Below are 9,607 nucleotides of genomic sequence, written 5' to 3'. Positions count from 1 at the left end.
GACACCAAGACTTTCTGTATCTAAAGAAATCCTAAAGGACAGTGTTCAATTTACTGGGTGGAGCTGTCACACCCTTGGACACTTCCTCATCATCTAATGTTGATGAAGAGAGTGGAGAATGGACATCCGGATGCAAAGAAAAATGACCTGGTCTCTAGGAAATGTAAACCGAAAGACAGTCTAATTTTCGAGATTTTGAAGTAGGCTCAGGGTAACTTTCCTTTGGTTGGTCTCATGCCCACACCTACAGCTATCTCTTGCAACTACCTCTAAACTCCTCCTTCTTTGTACTTTATTCCCATCAATAGGAAGTGCAGAACTGGGCAATGGAACTCTGGGCAAAGAGGTTCTGCCTTACGGATCAGCCTTGGAGAACGGGGGAGGTTAACTTTACCACTGGTTCCACATGGCATGTATTAGAGGGTTTTTGGCTTGTTTTGATAAAAATAATAATAATGAAATGAGAAAAATAAATGAGGCATTTATTGAGCACCTACTATGGGCACAACACTGTGCTACGTGCTGGGGTAGATAAAATATTACCAGATGTGACACAGTCCCTGACCTTCATAGGGCTCACTTTCTAAGGGAAAAGGACAACAGGCATTTTAACCCCATTTTGACAGAAGAGGAAACTAAGGCAGAGAGAAGTTAAGTGACTTGCCCAAGGTCACCCTGCAGGTATATGGCAGAGCAGGAATTAGAACCAGGTCTCCTGAATCCCAGGCCTGTGGTCCATCTACTAGGCCTTACTGCCTCTCCATTCAATGAATGCATATTTGTCAGTCAGTCGATTGTATTTATTGAGTGCCTACTGTGTGCAGAACACTGGGAGAATAAAACAATATATAGACATATTCCCTGCCTACAGCAAGTTTACAGTCTAGCGGGCACAGATTAAGTGTCAAACTGTGCTGAGTTCTTGACAAACTATAACAAGTATAACAATCCTTGACCCCAAGGGGCTCACTATCTAAGATTGAAGCTTATTTTCAAATTGTGTGAGGAGGAGGGACAAGTGAATGAATTCATTCAATACTTCAAGATAGTAGCTGAATAAATAATTCTATATTCAAATGAAAATACCAATAGAAACACATATGTACATAAGTGCTAAGGATAGGAATAAAGTATCTAGGGCCTAAGAATGGATTTTGGGCTAAATGATGAGGGGGTTGGGGAAGCCTTCCTGGAGGTGTTGGGATTGCATCCTTTCAGGGTCTTTTAACCTCTTTCCTTCCATTAGCAAACAAAACTTCTCTTACTGTCACCCATTTGAGGTTTGGACTGATGCTATCCCCATATTACAAATTACCAATACAGAGAAAATGTTGAAATGTTTGCTTAAGGTCACATATGACAGTAAAGGTGGATTTAAAACTCATAATTTGTATTCTTTTGATTTGCTGCCATTCGCTTGCTCTCTTAAGCCATGAGATACCTCGCATGAAACTGTTATCACATGAAACTGTCACCATTTTCACATACAAGTCATTTTGCTGAATGGCCTTTTAGATTGGTCTCCTGGCACACTACGTTTTAGCCATTTCCTAAGAGATTTCAGAACTGCTCTGGCTTCTGGCTTTGTGGGCAGGTTTACTGAAAGAGGTGTAGGGGATTGGGTGTTTATAAGGGATGGTCATAAAGGTCATTTCAGCCACTAACCCTGTAGCATCGGGATGGACCCCGAGAAGGGCAGAAGAAATAGCTGATCAGGTGCAGGGGACGAAGGAAAGGAGAGAGGAAAGGAAGTGTGGCCTAGGGCAAGAGCCCAAGACTACGAGTCAGGAGTCCTGGGTGCTAATCCTGGTTCCGTTGCTTGCCTGTTGTGTGACCTCGGGCAAATCACTTAACCTCTCTGGGCCTCAGTTTCCTCTTCCGTAAAATGGGAATTTAATACCTGGTCTCCCTCCCCCTTGAGCTGGGAGCCCCATGTGGGACAGGAATTGTGTCTGACCTGATTATCTTGTATCTACTCCGGAACTGGGCACAAAATAAGTGCTTAAGAAATATCACTCTGTGCCTCAGTTCCCTCGTCTGTAAAATGGGGATTAAGACTGTGAGACCCAGGTGGAACAACCTGATTACCTTGTATCTACCCCAGCGGTTTAGAACAGTGCCTGGCACATAGGAAGTGCTTAACAAATACCACCATTACTATTATTACTATTATCACTGTGATGATGATGATGGAAGCATGGCAGCACAGAGCAACAGAAAGGCAGGAGGGTCCGGGCCTGCCAGGCTGAAACTACGAAGACATCTGGCTCTGGAGTGAGCAGGAAGTGCTGGAGTGAGGGTTTGCTGTGGGAAAAGGAAACTCCCAGGGGCAGGGACTGGATTGAGAGCAGTGCCTAAGGTCAAGATGAACCTTCCCTGGCCTTCCCCTTCTTCCCCCACCACACCCTCCCCTGGGGCTACAGCTCCCTGTCCTGCTCTGGCACTCTCTCCCATGCCTATCCTCATTCATTCATTCAATCGTATTTACTGAGCATCTACTGTGTGCATGGCACACAGAACTTGGGAGAGTACACTAGAACAATAAACAGACACATTTCCTACCCACAACAGGTTTACAGTCTCCCTGCCACACCCTCCCAGGGGCAACTCTCTCAGGAACAACTCTACTGCCCTTCTCTCCTGTAGTTGTCCTTGGATCACCAGGCTCCTACCAGTTCAGCTTCCTTCTCCTCCTTCTCTCTGGTCCCATCCCCCTCCCACCCAGTTCTTGCTCAGGGAAGTTTGTGCCCTGGCCTGCCCAACCACAGTGAGGGGGGAAGAAACAGAAGGCACTGGCTTACCCCTTCCCCTTCCTTTTCCTTGCTCCTCCCAGAACCTCACCCAGGGCCTGGGGGAGAAGGCAATGCCCCAGAGCGCTGCCCGGCCTCGTCCCTTCCTACCCAGACTTGAAGGGCTCCCGAGGACGTTGGGGTGCGAGGTGAGGGAAGAGGGGGAGTAAGAATTCTTCACTCAGCTGCCCTTCAAGGAGTGGGTCTTGGCTCTGGGCAGGGCGGTGGGAGACTGACAAGAGACACATACACAAAGTGAGAATGTGTGCGTGTGGTATTTATATGATGATGGTATTTGTTAAGCGCTTACTATGTGCCAGGCACAGTGCATGTGTACTAGTTCGTCGATGTGGGCAACTGTGTGCGTGCGTGTGTATGCACACACATTTCTGTGTCACCATTTGGGTATGCATATGCAGAAAGGAAGGGAATCCTTGTAAAGAAAAAAGAAGGAAAAATTCCTTCAATAGAAAAAAAATTGATCACCCAGGTATTTCTGCTATCTCATATATTCCTATACGTGTAACCAAGGGCTGGGGAAGTAAAGGGAGTGGAGCGATTCGGATAGGGGTTGGGGATTAATCAGAGAAGGTCCAGTTCGGGGTGGATTTTTAATAGGAGAGAGGATGTTTCTTGAGTGGGAGAGGGGACAGAGGTAGGTGTGAGTGATCGTTTGGAGTGGAACAGTCAAGCCCGCTGCCTAAACACCACCTGTGTATCTTTCCCACTAAGGTACTGCTCCACACACAGTCAGCACTTAATAAATACCATTAATATTACCATCACTAGAAGATGGAGGTGTTTAGATTGGGCAGGGTTCAAGATGGAGTCTTGCAGAAGAGGAGATGACTTAGATGCAGAGTGCTCAGTTGGTTGGATGGCTTGACGTCAATTGTCAGGAGTATAAGTTTGTGACGAGTGGTGAAAGAAGACCTGTGTTGTTGAATGTAGGATTGGGTGGGGAGAAAGAGAGAGAGAGAGATTGAGATTCTTCAGGCAGGGAGACCACCAAAGAGGCTCTTGAAACAATAGCTTTTATTAGGGTAATGTTTCTGAGGGGAGACAGGCAGACAGGCGGCTCTCTGAAGAATTTCAGAGGAAAAATCGGTAGGTTTGGTGACAGACTGGATGTGGGGAATGAAAGATCCCAGAGTCGAATCTGACTTCAAGTTTGTGGGCCTGAGAGAACAGTGGTGTTGAAGAAAGGGGTAGGAAAATGAACGGGAAGAGGTGGAGGAAGGAAGAGGAGCCATTTTCAAATGCAGAGTTTTGATGGGTGGCAAGATGTCCAAGTGAAGGTGTCCCACTGATAGGAAGGAATGTGAGAATAGAAAGTGGCTGGCTAGGCAGGGATTGCATCTATCAACTCTATTGTCATGTACTTTCCCAAGTGCTTAGTACAGTGCTCAGCACCCAGTAAGTGCTCAATAAACACCACTCACTAAGGGGTTTGCTTAGAGAGGATTGTTGAAATTGGGTGAGCAGATGAGCATTCAGTGCAATTCAAGAAGAGCAGGAGAAGCAGTGTAGTCTAGTGGATAGAGTTCAGGCCTGGGAGTCAGGGGGACTTGACTTCTAAGCCTGATCCAGCCATTTGTCTGTTGTTTGACCTTGAGCAAGTCACTTCACTTCTTTGTGCCTCAGTGACCCCATCTGTAAAATGGGGATTGAGACTGGGAGCCCCACGTAGGACAGGGACTGTGTCCAACCCCATTTGCTTGTATCCACCCCAGGCTTAGTACAGTGTCTGGCACATAGTAAGCATTATACTAATACCATAATTAATTATAATTAAATTAGAGTAAAAAATGGGGAAGGGGTGAGGAGACTAGAAGTTTGAGAGGGCCTCAACAAAGGCCAGTATTGGCAAGTCCGTTGATGTGGACCAAGTAATGTTGTTGCTTAGCTATCCTAAGTGCAGTGATAGGACTAGAGGGTTCATATGTTGATGTTAATGAGGATACCCTGTAATTCAAACTGAAAACAGCACAGTAGTGTTTTATTGAAAATATATCCTATTTCAACCTGATTCCCAATTCAAACACCAATTCACCCCAAAATAAAATGTTCAAGTCATAAATCCCTCTCTAATCATACCCTTTCATTCTCATGTTTATGAACAATAATACTACTAAAGCAATATCTGTTAAATGCTGTGTGCCAAACACTCTACTAAGCAGTGGGGGTAGATAGAACATCCACGCTTAGGCCACAGACAGTTCCTGTCCCACATAGGGTTCACAGAGAGGGGGGGAATGGGGATCTTATCTCCATTTTACATTTGAAGAAATTGAAGACGGAGAAGTTAAATGGCTTGCTTAAGGCCACACGGTAGGAAAGTAGCGGAGCTGGGATTAGAACCCAGGTCTCCCGACTCCCAGGCCAGTAGTCTTTCCACTAGGGCACGTTGCTTCTCAAGAACTACACCCAGGTTTCCATTTGTCTCAGTCTCTCCTGGGCCTAAATTGTCTGGATCATCCTGTTCTTCTCTCAGGCAGATGACTAGGCTCCTCTTAATTCCCTTTAATTTTTATTTGCCTCATTGACACCAATACCTCAGGCTACATCACTGATCCCTATCTTACCAGAATGACCTCCTTAGTAGCTACCAATCATATCCTTAGCATGTTGTTGACTTCCAGGCCCACCCTAACTCATCCATTCCACTCCTGATTTGGATCAGCTAAACAGGTAATAAAAATAATGGGAATAATCACATTTATCAAGCACCCTCCTGGGTGTGATGCCCTGTGGGAAACAGGAAATACAAAGCAAAGTAACAAATTCCCCGCCTCCAAGAAGCTTACCACTGTAACAGGAGTAGAAATAGCAAAATATTTGCAAATACTCTTCCAAATCTCTGCTCAATACAATTTCTGACTTGCTTCATTCTGTCCCAGAAATTAGTTTCAACAAAGGAATTAGAGTTCGAAAAGGTCTTGGAAAATAAAAACTAAGGGACACCCATAAGAAAATGTCTCCTTTCGTCCTTGAATTTTTTGGCATATTAAATCTCTTTTGGGAATCCATAATGTGTATTTTTATATGGGATTTCTTAAACGCTTACTATGTGCCAGGCTTTGTACTAAGCACATGGGTAGTTACAAGCTGATCAGGTTGGACACAGTCCATGGCCCACATGGGGCTCACAGTCTTAATCCCCGTTTCAGAGATGAGGGAACTGAGGCACAGAGAAGCGAAGTGACTAGCCCAAGGTCACACCACAGGCAAGTGGCGGAGCTGAGATTAGAACCCAGGTCCTTCTAATCTCAGCTCTGCCGCTTGTCTGCTGGGTATATAGGTGGTTTCCCCAGTGGAAACTTGTCATTTGGGTGCAAACAGAAAGTGGGCTCAGGGGAAGTAATACTTTGCCAAGTGTTACTTTGATCTGCACTGCCTGGGCTTTTTCAGATGAATATGTTTGCAGCCAATGCTCGCTACTGCTTGAAAGTGTGGATTAACCACATCAAAACCAACATATGGTCCTAAAAGTAGAGCAATATATATATAGCTGTAATTTATTTTAACGTCTGTCTCCCCGTCTAGATGGTAAGATCCTGGGGCGAAAGGAACACGTCTACCAACTCTGTTGCAGTGGACTCTCCCAAGGGTTTAGTACAGCGCTTTGCACCCCAGAAGTGCTTAGTAAATATCACTGATTGACTGATAGGGCAGGGTAGGTCCTTTAGCAGGATCTGGCGGCAAAAGAGAAGCTAGGGTGTGAATTTACCTTTTCAGAGTAGTGTCCTGGAAGGAAGTTGCATGACAATTACACTCAGACGGTAGGTAGCATAATGAACAAAGTGTGTAAGAACAATTCGGTGACAATACCTCCTACAGCGTTACCCAACTGATTTTTGCAAATGAGTTTAACAAGCCATATTTATGAACATATGTTTGAGCTCGTTTGGTCAATCCCAAATCAGACTAACTAAATTGGACTGCGACCTAAATCTGCCTGCAGAAGGGAAACAGCATCAGAGTTTGCAACTCCTGAGTTATGCCTTTAGTTGGCCTAGTAGTAAATGAGGGTCAACTAATGTAGACCATTGCTTAAGGGATAAACTGAGCATCTCATCAATGTTCACCAGGGATTATCTCTTCCTTTGGGATTTGAATTCTTAGTTAAGTGGAAAGAGCAGGAGCTTGGGAGTCAGAGGTCATGGGTTCGAATCCTGATCCGCCATTTGTCAGCTCTGTGACTGTGGGCAAGTCATTTCACTTCTCTGGGCCTCAGGTACCTCATCTGTAAAATGGGAATTAAGACTGTGAGCCCCCACCCGGGACAACCTGATAACCTTTTATCTACCCCTGTGCTTAGAACCATGCTTGGCACATAGTAAGCACTTAACAAATAGCATCATTATTATTATTACAGAAAATGGGGAAAATGAGGGCTTTTCTTGGGGGTTGAGGCCCCTTGAATCCTTCCATGCTAACATTAAAAATTTTACATTTAACTACATTCAGGATATGGTAAAAGACTCCATCCTTGAATTAGTTTTGTGTTTGACCGATAAGCAAACAGGAGCCAAAGCAGGGGAATCCAGGAATAAAGGGCCAATCTCAGAAACAGTAGTAAATTCACTTATTTTAGAGGAGGGACTTTGATGTCAAACAGCAAAACCACCTGATTGCAGAAGATCCCTTTCCCCCTTCCCCATCATCAGGACAAATAAGCTGCATATCACTTAGACCTAAGATGTCTCTCTAATCATAATTATGATATTTGTAAGCACTTACTATATGTCAAACAGTGTACTAAGCACTGGGGTAAAGACATGATAATTTGGTCCCACATGGAGCTCACAGTCTAACTAGCAGCATGGCTTAGTGGAAACAGCACGGGCTTGGGAGTCAGAGGTCATGAGTTCTAATCCCCACTCTACCACTTATCAGCTGTGTGACTTTGGGCAAGTCACTCAACTTCTCTGTGCCTGTTACCTCATCTGTAAAATGGGGACTAAGACTGTGAGCCTCTTGTGGGACAACCTGATTACCTTGAGAAGTGTCATGGCTTAGCAGAAAGAGCCCGGACTTGGGAGTCAGAGGTCGTAGGTTTTAATCCCGGCTCCATCACTTATCAGCTGTGTGACTTCGGGCAAATCACTTCACTTCTCTGTGCCTCAGTTACCTCATCTGTAAAATGGGGATTAAGATTGTGAGCCCCACGTGGGACAACTGAATTACCTTGTATCCACCCCAGCATCTTAGAACAGTGCTTGGCACATAGTAGGCACTAAACAAATGCCATAATTATTAGTATTATTAAGTAGACAGAAGACCAAGAATTGAACAGTATCTGAAAAAATATTATTTTATTTTTGGTATTATGATTATCATTGAAAGAAGCAGCACAGTTTAGTGGATAGAGCATGGGCCTGGGAGTCAGCAGGACCTGGGTGGTTCTAATTCTGGCTCCGTCTCATCTGCTGTGTGGACCTTGGGCAAGTCACTTTACTTCTGTGCCTCAATACCTCAGCTGTAAAATGGGGATAAGACTTATATCTGTGTCCAACTTGCTTAGCCTATATCTACCCAGCACTTAGTACAGTGCCTGGCACATAGTTAAGCACTCAACAAATATCATTAAAAAAAAATCTCCTTTTTGCAGATGAGAGAACTGAGGCACAGAGAAGTCAAGTGACTTGCTATAGATCTCACAGCAGACTAGTGGTGGGGCTGGGATTAGAACCCAGGTCCTCTGACTCCCAGACCCATGCTTTTTCCACTGTGCTTTAGACTGTAAACTCACTATTGTCAGGGAATGCTTTTATTAATTCTGTTGTACTGTACTCTCCCACATAAAAACCGCTCAATAAATACGATTGATTAGCCACTCTGTTTCCTTAATTGTGCGTTAAGCTCTTACTATGTGCCAAGCACTGTACAAAATGCTGGAGTAGGTGGCGGATAAGTAGGTCGGACACAGCCTGCGTCTCACGAGGGTTCCCAGCCCAAGTAGGAAGAACAAGCATTTAATCCCTATTCTCGATAAATGGAGAAGTGACTTTCCCCAAATCAAGCAAACAGCAAGGGCTGGAATGCCCTCCCTCCTCAAACCCGACAGACAAATACTCTCCCCGCCTTCAAAGCCTTATTCTCCACCCCTCATTTCCTCATCTCCTACTCCCTTTGCTCTTCCCCACATCCTAGCCCCACAGCATTTATGTATATATATCTCTCATTTTATTTATTTGTATTGATATCTGTCTCCCCTGCTCTCTAGACTGTGAGCTCACTGTGGGCAGGGAATGTCACTGTATATTGTGTTGTACCTTCCCAAGCGCTTAGTACAGTGCTCTGCACACAGTAAGTACTCCATAAATACGATTGAATGAATCCCCATTTTACAGAGGAGGTCCCTGGGCCTAGTGCACATCTCTATGATTCTATTTATCTTGATGATGTTGTTTTGTTCTCTTCTGCTTTGCTGATTCCCCTGTTCAGACTGTGAGCCCGTTATCGGGCAGGGATCATCTCTGTGGCCGAACTGTACATTCCAAAAGCTTAGTACAGTGCTCCGCACATAGTAAGCGCTCAGTAAATACAAACCGAATCGGATGAAGCAGCGTGGCTCAGTGGAAAGAGCCCGGGCTTGGGAGTCAGAGGTCGTGGGTTCTAATCTGGCCTCTGCCCCTTGTCAGCTGTGTGACTTTGGGCAAGTCATCTGTAAAATGGGGATTAAGACTGTGAGCCTCATGTGGGACAACCTGATTACCCTGCATCTACCCCAGCGCTTAGAACAGTGTTTTGCACATAGTAGGCGCTTGACAAACACCAACATTATTAATTCACTTCTCTGGGCCACCGTGACC

Source organism: Ornithorhynchus anatinus, chromosome 18 (genome assembly GCF_004115215.2).
Source record: "Ornithorhynchus anatinus isolate Pmale09 chromosome 18, mOrnAna1.pri.v4, whole genome shotgun sequence".
In the NCBI taxonomy this organism is placed as follows: Eukaryota; Metazoa; Chordata; class Mammalia; order Monotremata; family Ornithorhynchidae; genus Ornithorhynchus; species Ornithorhynchus anatinus.
Note: the sequence above shows the minus strand (reverse complement) of the source record.